Source organism: Oncorhynchus mykiss, chromosome 18 (assembly GCF_013265735.2).
Source record: "Oncorhynchus mykiss isolate Arlee chromosome 18, USDA_OmykA_1.1, whole genome shotgun sequence".
NCBI lineage: Eukaryota > Metazoa > Chordata > Actinopteri > Salmoniformes > Salmonidae > Oncorhynchus > Oncorhynchus mykiss.
The window spans coordinates 14323412-14339419 of record NC_048582.1 but is presented as its reverse complement, the minus strand read 5'-3'; the positions used below and the strand labels follow the sequence as shown (position 1 = coordinate 14339419).

Genomic DNA, 16008 nt, shown 5'->3' with positions numbered 1-16008 from the left:
TACAGTCCACACTCAAAGCACTGTCCATTTCGTTGTTAGACTTTGAAACAACATCCACAACAACCATGTTTTCCACTCAGTTTAAACCTGTTGGTGAACTTCTTTCTTCAAATTGATCAATCACAGTGAGGTGAGTTGTGAAAGCAGAATACTGTTTTGGTGACAAGTGTTGGATGGGGTTTTTGATGGCATTTCGCAATGGAAAACCACACGATGACTGCCGGTGTGGAGGTAATAAGATCACAGCAACAGCCCTTACTGCACCGTTTGTATTATCTTGTCAATCTGTAGAATCAGCCTCCCAAATTTAACTGAAGCCTTCACCCTCCTCTTTGCCCCTCCCGCTTTTGCTTCTCCTTGGCTCTCTTGTGTGTGTGTATGTGTGTGTGTGTGTGTGTGTGTGTGTGTGTGTGTGTGTGTCTGGCAAATGCAGTTCAAAGATGAGGGAGTTGTGCATTCTCCTTAACAAACTTCACTTAATTGATGAGTGACAACTGTAATAGTTAGCTAATGATATTATTGTCAAGGCAATAAGTGGTAGCCTTTTCCTGCAGTCAAATGACCTAGTGGCCTCATGGACGGAATGTTATAAAATCATTTTCATAATTTCATAACTAATTTCAAAACCCGCCGAAAATCTGGTGTTTCTATGTTAAACAGTTTTGTTATATTTCAGTCTTCTGTGATGTATATAAAGTGTAATATTGGGATGCAAACTCAAGATGTAATACATTTCATCTGACATGGTACAGGTGTCTTCTTTTTACGCCCATAGCCATGTTGTAACAGTTTTTACATAGTTGTTAAAACATAAAATGAAACATTTGAAGGGTTTTCATTCCAAAGCGCTATACATCCCCTAGGGGTATATCGTTCCCTTTCAGCACAATCTGCACGCCCTAGATACATGGGTTACGATACGATACCAGAACCAAACATGTTCCTAAGGAGGAAAAACTCTTCCGTTCGGTTATATATCACTGACAAGCTCTTAACTTTGCCATTATACTTGTTTGATTATTGGGGGGGACTAAGCTTTTAATTGGCTTTTATAAACACCCTTAGACTGTGCTGGAGAGAATCTGTCAGGCTCTGAGAGGTTTGTATCTCCATCCATCTGTTTGTATGTCAAATTGATATAATGCAGACGAAAGTAATTATTTAATGCAGTAGAGTACATTCTGATTAAAGGCCTATTTATGTCTGTTTTAACTTAAACTGTCTACATCGAACATGTACTATGTGCGTCACTCACTGTCAATACACTGTGTTGTTACCAGAGGGAATAGACTGCTCGCTGACTTTTGTGGCCCATGCACTGAGGAAAGCCTGTGTTCATGGTCACAGTGGTTAGCAAGGCAGTATTCAACATGGTGTTCCTCCTGAACTTTTCCATTCATCAGGAGAGTTACATAATTATGTGTCTCTTTCTGTAGGGTTAGTGTTTGAGGGGCTGGCCCCTCGCTTCTCCTCCTGCACGTCCTCAGACATGGTGCGGCAGAGGGTGTGTTCTCCTCCTGCACACTGTCAGACATGGTGTGGCAGAGGGTGTGTTCTCCTCCTGCACGCCCTCAGATATGGTGGGGCAGAGGGTGTGTTCTCCTCCTGCACGCGCTCAGACACGGTGTGGCAGAGGGTGTGTTCTCCTACTGCACGCGCTCAGACATGGTGCGGCAGATAGCATTCTTCTGGGCTACCTCGCTCAGGAGAGGGAGAGACCACTACTTATACAGGTGATGATTATTCTGGGCTACCTGGCTCAGGAGAGGGAGAGACCACTACTTATACGGGTGAGGATTATTCTGGGCTACCTGGCTCAGGACAGGGAGAGACCACTACTTATACAGGTGAGGATTATTCTGGGCTACCTGGCTCCAGACAGGGAGAGACCACTACTTATACAGGTGAGGATTATTCTGGGCTACCTGGCTCAGGACAGGGAGAGACCACTACTTATACAGGTGAGGATTATTCTGGGCTACCTGGCTCAGGACAGGGAGAGACCACTACTTATACAGGTGAGGATTATTCTGGGCTACCTGGCTCCAGACAGGGAGAGACCACTACTTATACAGGTGAGGATTATTCTGGGCTACCTGGCTCCAGACAGGGAGAGACCACTACTTATACAGATGAGGATTATTCTGGGCTACATGGCTCCAGACAGGGAGAGACCACTACTTATACAGGTGAGGATTATTCTGGGCTACATGGCTCCAGACAGGGAGAGACCACTACTTATACAGGTGAGGATTATTCTGGGCTACCTGGCTCCAGACAGGGAGAGACCACTACTTATACAGGTGAGGATTATTCTGGGCTACCTGGCTCAGGACAGGGAGAGACCACTACTTATACAGGTGAGGATTATTCTGGGCTACCTGGCTCAGGACAGGGAGAGACCACTACTTATACAGGTGAGGATTATTCTGGGCTACCTGGCTCCAGACAGGGAGAGACCACTACTTATACAGGTGAGGATTATTCTGGGCTACCTGGCTCCAGACAGGGAGAGACCACTACTTATACAGGTGAGGATTATTCTGGGCTACCTGGCTCCAGACAGGGAGAGACCACTACTTATACAGGTGAGGATTATTCTGGGCTACCTCGCTCAGGACAGGGAGAGACCACTACTTATACAGTTGAGGATTATTCTGGGCTACCTGGCTCAGGACAGGGAGAGACCACTACTTATACAGTTGAGGATTATTCTGGGCTACCTGGCTCAGGACAGGGAGAGACCACTACTTATACAGTTGAGGATTATTCTGGGCTACCTGGCTCAGGACAGGGCGAGACCACTACTTATAGAGGTGAGGATTATTCTGGGCTACCTGGCTCAGGATAGGGAGAGACCACTACTTATACAGGTGAGGATTATTCTGGGCTACCTGGCTCCAGACAGGGAGAGACCACAATTTATACAGGTGAGGATTATTCTGGGCTACCTGGCTCAGGACAGGGAGAGACCACTACTTATACAGGTGAGGATTATTCTGGGCTACCTGGCTCCAGACAGGGAGAGACCACTACTTATACAGGTGAGGATTATTCTGGGCTACCTGGCTCAGGACAGGGAGAGACCACTACTTATACAGGTGAGGATTATTCTGGGCTACCTGGCTCCAGACAGGGAGAGACCACTACTTATACAGGTGAGGATTATTCTGGGCTACCTCGCTCAGGACAGGGAGAGACCACTACTTATACAGGTGAGGATTATTCTGGGCTACCTGGCTCCAGACAGGGAGAGACCACTACTTATACAGGTGAGGATTATTCTGGGCTACCTGGCTCCAGACAGGGAGAGACCACTACTTATACAGGTGAGGATTATTCTGGGCTACCTGGCTCCAGACAGGGAGAGACCACTACTTATACAGGTGAGGATTATTCTTGGCTACCTGGCTCCAGACAGGGAGAGACCACTACTTATACAGGTGAGGATTATTCTGGGCTACCTGGCTCAGGACAGGGAGAGACCACTACTTATACAGGTGAGGATTATTCTGGGCTACCTGGCTCCAGACAGGGAGAGACCACTACTTATACAGGTGAGGATTATTCTGGGCTACCTGGCTCCAGACAGGGAGAGACCACTACTTATACGGGTGTTCTCCAAGTACAACCAAGTCTTTAGTGTTGTGATGATATGTGTATTCATGACAATGTTGTGAGTGTGTGCGTGTGTGTGTCCAGGTGCCAACCCCCTCTGGAGCAGCAGCTCTGTGTGAGCCGGGATCTGCTGTGTGTTGGACTACTGAGTGATGCTACGCTCAGCTAACACCCCCAATACTATGGCACAGTATCACGTCACACCATCACAGCTGTTCACACTACTTTCTGACCTCTCAGCCTCTAGGTTGTGTTCATTTGAGAAATGGAAAACATTTTTCTACCGAAAACGACAATGTGCGTTTTGTACCCAAGGACGTCAGAAGGCAACAATCGGTTAACCACCTAACTGAGGAACTAAATTTAACCTTGCGTAATACCCTAGATGCAGTCACACCCCTAAAAAAATTTTGTCATAAGAAACTAGCTCCCTGGTATCCAGAAAATACACAAGCCCTGAAGCAAGCTTCCAGAAAATTGGAACCGAAATGGCGCTACACCAAACTGGAAGTCTTCTGACTAGCTTTGAATGACAGTACCTTGAGGAGCCCTCACTGCTGCTCGATCATCCTATTTACCAACTTAATTGAGGAGAATAAGAACAATCCAAAATGTATTTTTGATACTATCGCAAAGCTAACTAAAAAGCAGCATTCACCAAGAGAGGATGGCTTTCATTTCAGCAGTGAAAAATTAATGAACTTCTTTGACGGAAAGATCATGATCATTAGAAAGCAAATTACGGGCTCCTCTTTAAATCTGCGTATTTCTCCAAACCAGACATTCAAGTTGTTTAATACTATATCTCTTGACACATTGAGGAAAATAGTAATGGCCTCTAAACCTTCAAACTGCATACTGGACCCTATTCTATTATTCTAAACTACTATTCTAAACTACTAAACTTCTAAACTACTGAAAGAGCTGCTTCCTGTGCTTGGCCCTCCTATGTTGAACATAATAAACGGCTTCCTATCCACCGGATGTGTACCAAACTCACCAAACTCACTAAAAGTGGCAGTAATAAAACCTCTCTTGAAAAAGCCAAACGACACAGAAAACTATCGGCCTATATCAAATCTCCCATTCCTCTCAAAACTTTTTTAAAAAGCTGTTGCGCAATTTAATTTAAGTCTTTCTCCCTTTCTCTCTCTCTCGTTCTCTTTCTCCTTCTCTTCTCCCGGAGGACCTGAGCCCGAGGACCATGCCTCAGGACTACCTGGCCTGATGACTCCTTGCTGTCCCCAGTCCACCTGGCCGTGCTGCTGCTCCAGTTTCAACTGTTCTGCCTGCGGCTATGGAACACTGACCTGTTCACCAACGTGCTACTTTGTCCCGGACCTGCTGTTTTAGACTCTCTCTCTACCGCACCTGCTGTCTCTAACTCTGAATGATCGGTTATGAAAAGCCAACTGACATTTACTCCTGAGGTGCTGACCTGTTGCATCCTCGACAACCACTGTGATTATTATTATTTGACCCCGCTGGTCATCTATGAACATTTGAACATCTTGGCCATGTACTGTTATAATCTCCACCTGGCATAGCCAGAAGAGGACTGGCCACCCCTCAGAGCCTGGTTCCTCTCTAGGTTTCTTCCTAGGTTCCTGCCTTTCTAGGGAGTTTTTCATAGCCACAGTGCTTCTACACATTTGGTTGATGTGTAGTGCCGCCATTTTCTTCAGTTTGTAATGATCACGACCCTGATGTCCTTCCCCCTGTTGGAGCTGCTGTAATGCATGCTGGGAGGGATGCAGGTCCACCTAGACAGCAGCGTAGCGTGTGTGAGGCCCAAAAATATAAATTAATAAATATCAGAAAGCCACGCCCCCAAATTACCCCATCCCTTTACATTGCCTATGCCTGATTTGCGTTGAGACTACGTTAAATTCAATGCCCATCATGGCAGATCTGAACGTAATGCGAGCACAATGTGACTTTCCTGCATCCAAACCTAATACAAAGTGATACTAAACTTACATACCATACACACTTTTGACATAGTGGAAGATACATACTGAATTTATACTGTATTTTCATACTAACATGGACCAAGATATGTGTTGCTTTTGCATATGTTTGTTCATTTGTTTTGCAAGATCCGGTTGATTGGTCGGTTGATTGGTCGGTTGATTGGTCGGTTGATTGGTCGGTTGATTGGGTTAATTGGTTTTCCAGGATGTTGATGCCATTGATTAAAAGAGTAAGAATAGGATGCAATACTCCATTGTTTGTACACAATATAATTGTAAAAAAATAAATCAGTTGGTTGCACCATTAATTCACTTAATATTGAGGCACGAAATATTGCAACATGTATCTTTTGTCAAGCTGGATACTCAAAATATGAAATAAGATTATTAGAGTCATGCTTCTTCAGTAGTGGAATATAGACAATTAGTCCGTGAATGATGTAAATAAATACTGTGTGTAAATACTGAAGTGATGTACGATTGTTAATACAAATTGTTCATAGACCAATTTTCTATACTGCGTCTATATGTATAGCCTGCAAGTACATTGAAAAAATTTGAAGTTCCATCCAAACCTAAATGACATGAAAAATATGTATTTTCAACTTTCAAAACTGAACGTAGACTGTCGGGCATAGTCGTCTTTTCAATGACATTTTGCTAGGCCAAATGACACCCCATCTCCTCCCCTTCCTCTCCTCCTTTTTCTCCTTTTTGATGGAAGTGAGGCCTGTGTCAGTCAGACCAGAACACACAGCGACCACTCAACCAGGCCAGCTGTGTTGCCTGTGTGTTGGTCTCCCAAATGACACCCTAGTCCTTCTACAGTGGACTCTTTTTGACCAGTGCTTAGAGAGAGTGGAGTGGCTCTGGTCTAAAGTAGTGCACTACAATGGGAATAGGGTGCCATTTGGGAGATCAACACACAGGCAACACAGCTGGCCTGGTTGAGTGGTCACTGTTTGTTCTGGTCTGACTGACACAGGCCTCAATTCCATTAGACTCAGATGAAATGTCAGCCTGGTAGAGGACAATGAGGCCAGAGGATGTCACCCACCCAGTCAGCTCCACAAAGGACCAACATCATTTAGAAATGACCAGCTGTGTGTGTGTGTGTGTGTCTGAGGCAAGCTAACTTCTCTCTCTGTCACTGACCCAGCAGAGGATGCATTGTTAGCTCTGAGGACACCTTCCTATCTTACACTGAGGGAGCAGAGAGAAGGGGGGAGGAGAAGGGGGGATGGTGGGGAAGGGAGAGAGGAGGGGGGAAAGATTGGTGGATGGTGGGGAAAGAAGAGAGGATAGGGGAAAGATGGGGGGATGGTGGGGAAGGAAGAGAGGATAGGGGAAAGATGGGGGGATGGTGGGGAAGGAAGAGAGAATAGGGGAAAGATGGGGGGATGGTGGGGAAGGAAGAGAGGATAGGGGAAAGATGGGGGGATGGTGGGGAAGGAAGAGAGGATAGGGGAAAGATGGGGGGATGGTGGGGAAGGAAGAGAGAATAGGGGAAAGATGGGGGGATGGTGGGGAAGGAAGAGAGGATAGGGGAAAGATGGGGGGATGGTGGGGAAGGAAGAGAGGATAGGGGAAAGATGGGGGGATGGTGGGGAATGAGGAGAGAAGGGGGAGATGGGGGCCATTTGGAGAAGGAGGAGAGAAGGGGGGAGGAGATTAGGTGATGGTGGTGAAGGAGGAGAGGAGGGGGAGGATATGGGGGCATGTTGGTGAAGGAGGAGAGAGGGGGAGGAGATGGGGGATAAGGTGATGAAGAAGGAGAGGAGGGGGAGGACATGGGGGGATGGAGATTAAGGAGGAGAGGAAGGGGAGGAGATGGGGTATGGAGAAAAAGGAGGAGAGGAGGAGGAGGAGATGGGGGATGGAGATTAAGGAGGAGAGGAAGGGAATTACATGGGGGGATGGAGATTAAGGAGGAGAGGAAGGGGAGGAGATGGGGTATGGAGAAAAAGGAGGAGAGGAGGAGGAGGAGATGGGGGATGGTGGTATAGGAGGAGAGGAGGATGGGGAGGAGTCGGGGGGTGTTGGTGAAAGAGGAGGGGGAGGAGATGGGGGATGGAGGTGAAGGAGGAGAGGAGGGGGGGTGGGGGATGGAGGTGAAGGATGAGATCCTTATTGCCCTTGTGTGCTGATGGGCGCCAGTCCAGCCACCGTAATAATGCAAGACTAATTATTTTCTACAAGAGTGATCACATCTGCTGGGTTTGGAGGACAGTAAAACCGGCAATCGTTTACCATTACATTCAATGAGGCATTGTGCAAACTTTAGCAGAGGGAATTACTGTTTCCCTCTTTAAGAAGGGGTGGGGGAGTGGGAGGGTGCTCCTCTTTATGAAGGGGTGGGGGTGGGGGAGTGGGAGGGTGCTCCTCTTTATGAAAGGGTGGGGGTGGGGGAGTGGGAGGGTGCACCTCTTTATGAAGGGGTGGGGGTGGGGGAGTGGGAGGGTGCTCCTCTTTATGAAGGGGTGGGGGTGGGGGAGGGTGCTCCTCTTTATGAAGGGGTAAGTTGGGGAGGGGGAGGATGCTCCTCTTTATGAAGGGGTGGGGGTGGGGGAGTGGGAGGGTGCTCCTCTTTATGAAGGGGTGGGGGAGGGGGAGTGGGAGGGTGCTCCTCTTTATGAAGGGGTGGGGGAGTGGGAGGGTGCTCCTCTTTATGAAAGGGTGGGGGAGGGGGAGGTAGGGTGCTGCTCTTTATGAAGGGTTGGGGGAGTGGGAGGGTGCTGCTCTTTATGAAGGGTTGGGGGATGGGGAGGATGCTGCTCTTTATGAAGGGTTGGGGGAGAGGGAGGTTGCTGCTCTTTATGAAGGGTTGGGGGAGTGGGAGGGTGCTCCTCTTTATGAAAGGGTGGGGGAGGGGGAGGTAGGGTGCTGCTCTTTATGAAGGGTTGGGGGAGTGGGAGGGTGCTGCTCTTTATGAAGGGTTGGGGGAGGGGGAGGATGCTGCTCTTTATGAAGGGTTGGGGGAGAGGGAGGTTGCTGCTCTTTATGAAGGGGTGGGGGAGGGGGAGGGAGGGTGCTACTCTTTATTTTTGTATGTTTTTATTTCACCTTTATTTAACCAGGTAGGCAAGTTGAGAACAAGTTCTCATTTACAATTGCGATTGCGACCTGGCCAAGATAAAGCAAAGCAGTTCGACAGATACAACGACACAGAGTTACACATGGAGTAAAACAAACATACAGTCAATAATACAGTATAAACAAGTCTATATACGATGTGAGCAAATGAGGTGAGAAGGGAGGTAAAGGCAAAAAAAGGCCATGGTGGCAAAGTAAATACAATATAGCAAATAAAACACTGGAATGGTAGATTTGCAATGGAAGAATGTGCAAAGTAGAAATACAAATAATGGGGTGCAAAGGAGCAAAATAAATAAATAAATAAAATACAGTAGGGAACGAGGTAGTTGTTTGGGCTACATTATAGGTGGGCTATGTACAGGTGCAGTAATCTGTGAGCTGCTCTGACAGTTGGTGCTTAAAGCTAGTGAGGGAGATAAGTGTTTCCAGTTTCAGAGATTTTTGTAGTTCGTTCCAGTCATTGGCAGCAGAGAACTGGAAGGAGAGGCGGCCAAAGAAAGAATTGGTTTTGGGGGTGACTAGAGAGATATACCTGCTGGAGCGTGTGCTACAGGTGGGAGATGCTATGGTGACCAGCGAGCTGAGATAAGGGGGGACTTTACCTAGCAGGGTCTTGTAGATGACATGGAGCCAGTGGGTTTGGCGACGAGTATGAAGCGAGGGCCAGCCAACGAGAGCGTACAAGTCGCAATGGTGGGTAGTATATGGGGCTTTGGTGACAAAACGGATTGCACTGTGATAGACTGCATCCAATTTGTTGAGTAGGGTATTGGAGGCTATTTTGTAAATGACATCGCCAAAGTCGAGGATTGGTAGGATGGTCAGTTTTACAAGGGTATGTTTGGCAGCATGAGTGAAGGATGCTTTGTTGCGAAATAGGAAGCCAATTCTAGATTTAACTTTGGATTGGAGATGTTTGATATGGGTCTGGAAGGAGAGTTTACAGTCTAACCAGACACCTAAGTATTTGTAGTTGTCCACGTATTCTAAGTCAGAGCCGTCCAGAGTAGTGATGTTGGACAGGCGGGTAGGTGCAGGTAGAGATCGGTTGAAGAGCATGCATTTAGTTTTACTTGTATTTAAGAGCAATTGGAGGCCACGGAAGGAGAGTTGTATGGCATTGAAGCTTGCCTGGAGGGTTGTTAACACAGTGTCCAAAGAAGAGCCAGAAGTATACAGAATGGTGTCGTCTGCGTAGAGGTGGATCAGAGACTCACCAGCAGCAAGAGCGACCTCATTGATGTATACAGAGAAGAGAGTCAGAGTCGGTCCAAGAATTGAACACTGTGGCACCCCCATAGAGACTGCCAGAGGTCCGGACAGCAGACCCTCCAATTTGACACACTGAACTCTATCAGAGAAGTAGTTGGTGAACCAGGCGAGGCAATCATTTGAGAAACCAAGGCTGTCGAGTCTGCCGATGAGGATGTGGTGATTGACAGAGTCGAAAGCCTTAGCCAGATCAATGAATACGGCTGCACAGTAATGTTTCTTATCGATGGCGGTTAAGATATCGTTTAGGACCTTGAGTGTGGCTGAGGTGCACCCATGACCAGCTCTGAAACCAGATTGCATAGCAGAGAAGGTATGGTGAGATTCTAAATGGTCGGTAATCTGTTTGTTGACTTGGCTTTCGAAGACCTTAGAAAGGCATGGTAGGATAGATATAGGTCTGTAGCAGTTTGGGTCAAGAGTGTCCCCCCCTTTGAAAAGGGGGATGACCGCAGCTGCTTTCCAATCTTTGGGAATCTCAGACGACACGAAAGAGAGGTTGAACAGGCTAGTAATAGGGGTGGCAACAATTTTGGCAGATAATTTTAGAAAGAAAGGGTCCAGATTGTCTAGCCCGGCTGATTTGTAGGGGTCCAGATTTTGCAGCTCTTTCAGAACATCAGCTGAACGGATTTGGGAGAAGGAGAAATGGGGAAGGCTTGGGCGAGTTGCTGTGGGGGGTGCAGTGCTGTTGACCGGGGTAGGAGTAGCCAGGTGGAAAGCATGGCCAGCCGTAGAAAAATGCTTGTTGAAATTCTCAATTATGGTGGATTTATCAGTGGTGACAGTGTTTCCTATCTTCAGTGCAGTGGGCAGCTGGGGGGAGGTGTTCTTATTCTCCATGGACTTTACAGTGTCCCAGAACTTTTTTGAGTTAGTGTTGCAGGAAGCAAATTTCTGCTTGAAAAAGCTAGCCTTGGCTTTTCTAACTGCCTGTGTATAATGGTTTCTAGCTTCCCTGAACAGCTGCATATCACAGGGGCTGTTCGATGCTAATGCAGAACGCCATAGGATGTTTTTGTGTTGGTTAAGGGCAGTCAGGTCTGGGGAGAACCAAGGGCTATATCTGTTCCTGGTTCTAAATTTCTTGAATGGGGCATGTTTATTTAAGATGGTTAGGAAGGCATTTAAAAAAAATATCCAGGCATCCTCTACTGACGGGATGAGATCAATATCCTTCCAGGATACCCCGGCCAGGTCGATTAGAAAGGCCTGCTCGCTGAAGTGTTTCAGGGAGCGTTTTACAGTGATGAGTGGAGGTCGTTTGACCGCTGACCCATTACGGTTGCAGGCAATGAGGCAGTGATCGCTGAGATCTTGGTTGAAGACAGCAGAGGTGTATTTAGAGGGCAAGTTGGTTAGGATGATATCTATGAGGGTGCCCGTGTTTAAGGCTTTGGGGAGGTACCTGGTAGGTTCATTGATAATTTGTGTGAGATTGAGGGCATCAAGTTTAGATTGTAGGATGGCTTGGGTGTTAAGCATGTTCCAGTTTAGGTCGTCTAGCAGCACGAGCTCTGAAGATAGATGGGGGGCAATCAGTTCACATATGGTGTCCAGAGCACAGCTGGGGGCAGAGGGTGGTCTATAGCAGGCGGCAACGGTGAGAGACTTGTTTTTAGAGAGGTGGATTTTTAAAAGTAGAAGTTCAAATTGTTTGGGTACAGACCTGGATAATAGGACAGAACTCTGCAGGCTATCTTTGCAGTAGATCGCAACACCGCCCCCTTTGGCAGTTCTATCTTGTCTGAAAATGTTGTAGTTTGGAATTAAAATTTCTGAATTTTTGGTGGTCTTCCTAACCCAGGATTCAGACACAGCTAGAACATCCGGGTTGGCAGAGTGTGCTAAAGCAGTGAATAGAACAAACTTAGGGAGGAGGCTTCTAATGTTAACATGCATGAAACCAAGGCTATTACGGTTACAGAAGTCGTCAAAAGAGAGCGCCTGGGGAATAGGAGTGGAGCTAGGCACTGCAGGGCCTGGATTTACCTCTACATCGCCAGAGGAACAGAAGAGGAGTAGAATAAGGGTGCGGCTAAAAGCAATAAGAATTGGTCGTCTAGAACGTCTGGAACAGAGAGTAAAAGGAGGTTTCTGGGGGCGATAAAATAGCATCAAGGTATAATGTACAGACAAAGGTATGGTAGGATGTGAATACAGTGGAGGTAAACCTAGGTATTGAGTGATGAAGAGAGAGATATTGTCTCTAGAAACATCATTGAAACCAGGAGATGTCATTGCATGTGTGGGTGGTGGAACTAATAGGTTGGATAAGGTATAGTGAGCAGGACTAGAGGCTCTACAGTGAAATAAGCGAATAAACACTAACCAGAACAGCAATGGACAAGGCATATTGACATTAAGGAGAGGCATGCTTAGTCGAGTGATCAAAAGGGCCCGGATAGCCGACAGGTTGGTTGGGGGTCACGGCGATTTAGACAGCCAGCCAGGCCATCGGTAGCAAGCTAGCATAGGATGGAGGTGTGTTATTAGCCACCTCTTGCGTTCGGTCAGTAGATTAGTGGGGTTCCGTGTGGTAGAGGGGATTAATCCAAATCACACAACAACAACAAAAATAAAAACAATAGATATAGTTATAGAGACCCAAGAAGAAAACATAATAATAATAATAAAAATAAATAAATAAATTGTCCGATTGTCTATTCAGATAGCAGCCGATAAGACAGCTAATGGTTAGCAGGCCGCAGATGGGCGTTCAGGTAACGTCGCGACGGAGGAGCCAGCCGGATAACTCCTTCGGGTAGATAACGTCGGCAGTCCAGTTGTGAAGGCCAGGTGGGGTCCGCGTAGGCAGTAAAACGGGTCCGGATAGGTGACTGCAGCCCAGGAGTGATTGATGGAACTCAGGAGTGATTGACGGAGCTGGCTAGCTCCGGAATAATTGATGTTTGCTCCGGAATCGACGAAAGCCGATAGTCACACGGATAGCAGCTAGCTAGCTGTGAGATCCAGGTATGAATGTCCTGAGTTAGCGGTTGAAATCCAGGGACATGGAGAGAAAAATTGGTCCGGTATGTTCCGTTCCGAGCCGCGCTGCACTGCACCGTACAAAACTGGCGATAGATTTTTGAGCTAAAGGATAGCTGATGACCACAAACCGTGGTTAGCTGAATACTAACGATTTGCCAGTAAAGAAGCTAACTAGCTTCTGAACTAGCTTCTGAACTAGCTTCTGGATTAGCTTCTGGCTAGCTCCTGGCTAGCTTCTGGCTATCTTCTTGGAGTATTACAGATTTGAGGTAAATAATACTTTTTTTTATAAATATAAATTGGTGAGGCGGGTTGCAGGAGAGTGTTTTGAAGATGAGTTGATGGAAAATAAAAAAATGTATGTGAAAAAAGTTGTAAATATATATATATACGGGACACGACAAGACGAGGACAAAAGACGTCTGAACTGCTATGCCATCTTGGAATCAGTGAAGGGGTGGAGGAGGGGGAGGGAGGGTGCTGCTCTTTATGAAGGGGTGGGGGAGGGGGAGGGAGGGTGCTGCTCTTTATGAAGGGGTGGGGGAGGGGGAGGGAGGGTGCTGCTCTTTATGAAGGGGTGGGGGAGGGGGAGGGAGGGTGCTGCTCTTTATGAAGGGGTGGGGAGGGGGAGGGAGGGTGCTGCTCTTTATGAAGGGGTGGGGGAGGGGGAGGGAGGGTGCTGCTCTTTATGAAGGGGTGGGGGTGGGGGAGTGCTCCTAAATGGGGTCTCTGAGTCACCACTATTCTCTTTGGATAGAAGGTACTGTACAGTGTTGTACTCACTGACTACATTAAGATCGTTGTGATAAAAGCATTATGAAACATCCATCCGTGGGAAAATACAGACACCAGATCAGGACCAAGGTGAAACACATTACTTTTTGTTTGGTCTACTTTTAGACAGAGTGAGATGTTATTTACATTAGCAGGCAAACATGTCATCACTTCTTTAGGCTGCCAAAGGTCAATACAGGTTCACCATTACCTCTGCTGACCAATCTCTCATGATAACACACCTAGAGTGCGTTAGCAAGGAGGATATAGTTCCACAATGCTACACTGTGAACATAATGCATCTAATGGTATAACAGACTCACCGACACAATGATGAATCTGATTTGTTCTGCTGGGCGGGCCTTGAGGAGACACAGTAATGCTGCCCACCCAGAGCCACAGCAAGCATTTATACAACACGTTTTTATTAAATAACTATTAGGGAATCGATTGTGAAATGGTAAGAGAAAAAATAGGTGTTGATTCATTTGGGCCTGCAGTTTACGGCTCCCTCTCTTTTCATCTCCTGTCCTCCTCCATTCCTTCTCCTCTTTCTCCATCTCTCCTCTCCCTTCCTCCCTGCTGTCTCTTCTGTCATTTCTCCTGTCCCCCCATTACTCTCCTCTCATTTCCTCCATCTCTCATCATCCTTCCTTCCCTCCTTCACTCCTACTCTCTCCCTCACTCCTCTCTCTCTTCTTCCCTTTCTCCCTCCCTCCTCCTCTCTTCTCTTCCTCCTTCTCTCGTTCTCGCCTAATTAACTGTCAACTGTAGCCATTTATGTTTCTATATTTAATGAGGGAATGAATATTAAACATTCCCCTCTCTCTCCTCTCTGCCCTCTCCACCCCCTATTTCTCCCTTCTCTATCCCCTCTCTCCTCTCTCCACCTACTCGCTTCACTCTGCACCCTCTCTCTCCCCTCTATACCCCCTCTACCCCCCTCTCTCCCCGTCCACCCCCTCTCTCCTCTCTCCACCCCCTCTCTCCCCACTCTAGCCCCTCTCTACCCACTCTCAAACCACTCTTTCCACTCTCCACCCCCTCCCCTCTACACCCTCTCTCCCCTCTCACTCCCCCCCTCTCCACCCCCTCTCCCACCCTCCCCTCTCTCCCCTCTCCAACCCCTCTCTCCACTTTCTACCCCCTCACTCCCCTCTCTTCCCTCTCTCCACTCTCTACCCCCTCGCTCCCCTCTCCACCCCCTCACTCCCCTCTCTCCCCTCTCCACCCCCTCTCCTTCCCTCTCCAACCCCTCTCTCCACTTTCTACCCCCTCACTTACTACCCTTTCTGAGGTGGTGACATGACCATGTTACCGTGACAATGAGAGTAAGTGACAGGATTTTGTATAGCTGGAACTTCAAACAGGCTCCCCCACATGTATTATGAATATGTGACTGGGAAACCATATGAAAGCATGGGTGAGCATGAAAACAGGACCCCCACCAATCCAGATACACTGTAGTTCAAAACCTGATCTCTTCCATGTTGAAACATGTTTGGATACAGAGGAGATCAACAGTGTCTACAGAATTCACTGTGAATTTTCTCAGTCAGAAAATGCACAAACATTCAGGGAAGTACATGTTTTTTTAAATATCTGTGATTTGACTGCTGCCTTAGTTGCTCAGTATAGCATATACACTTCTGGCTTAAGCACTGTCAGTGAATGGACTGCGTAGAATCACCCTCCATCCCCAAACATTTTATCTGATAAACCACATAATGACTCGCACCTCTTTTCCTGATTGCCACGTTGTACCTCCGCCTCATGTGTTCATCACCGTGACACATTTACATCAAAGGGATACCTCCATCATGACCCATTTTCTCTCCCTCCGCAGCTGCTTGTGCTCTGGGCCAATCACAGAGCGGCAGGAAGTATCCCATGTATCCCTGTGATGAGCGGCTGGTTAGGCACACTAATATGGGTTCATTCCCCATATTATCCAGGTGATCAAACACAGACCGTGTCCATGTTGTATGTTGAGGTAAACCAGATCAGATGCTTTTCGCCATTCAGAGACAGCAGGGTAGCCTAGTGGTTAGAGTGTTGGACTAGTAACCGGAAGGTTGCAAGTTCAAACCCCTGAGCTGACAAGGTACAAATCTGTCATTCTGCCCCTGAACAGGCAGTTAACCCACAGTTCCTAGGCTGTCATTGAAAATAAGAATTTGTTCTTAACTGACTTGCCTGGTTAAATAAAGGTAACATGTTCATGTCACCACCTCAGAAAGGGAATTAAACATGTCGGATTGTTGCAGAGCTCTCAGGTGCT

The 16008-nt window shown here is 47.2% G+C and overlaps 1 protein-coding gene across 2 annotated transcripts in view; it reads right to left on the bottom strand.

Moving 5' to 3' along the window:
* The window catches only part of LOC110495483 (interleukin-1 receptor accessory protein-like 1), a 398899-nt gene that overhangs the window by 146537 nt on the left and 236354 nt on the right, over positions 1-16008 (bottom strand). The window lies entirely within an intron of this gene.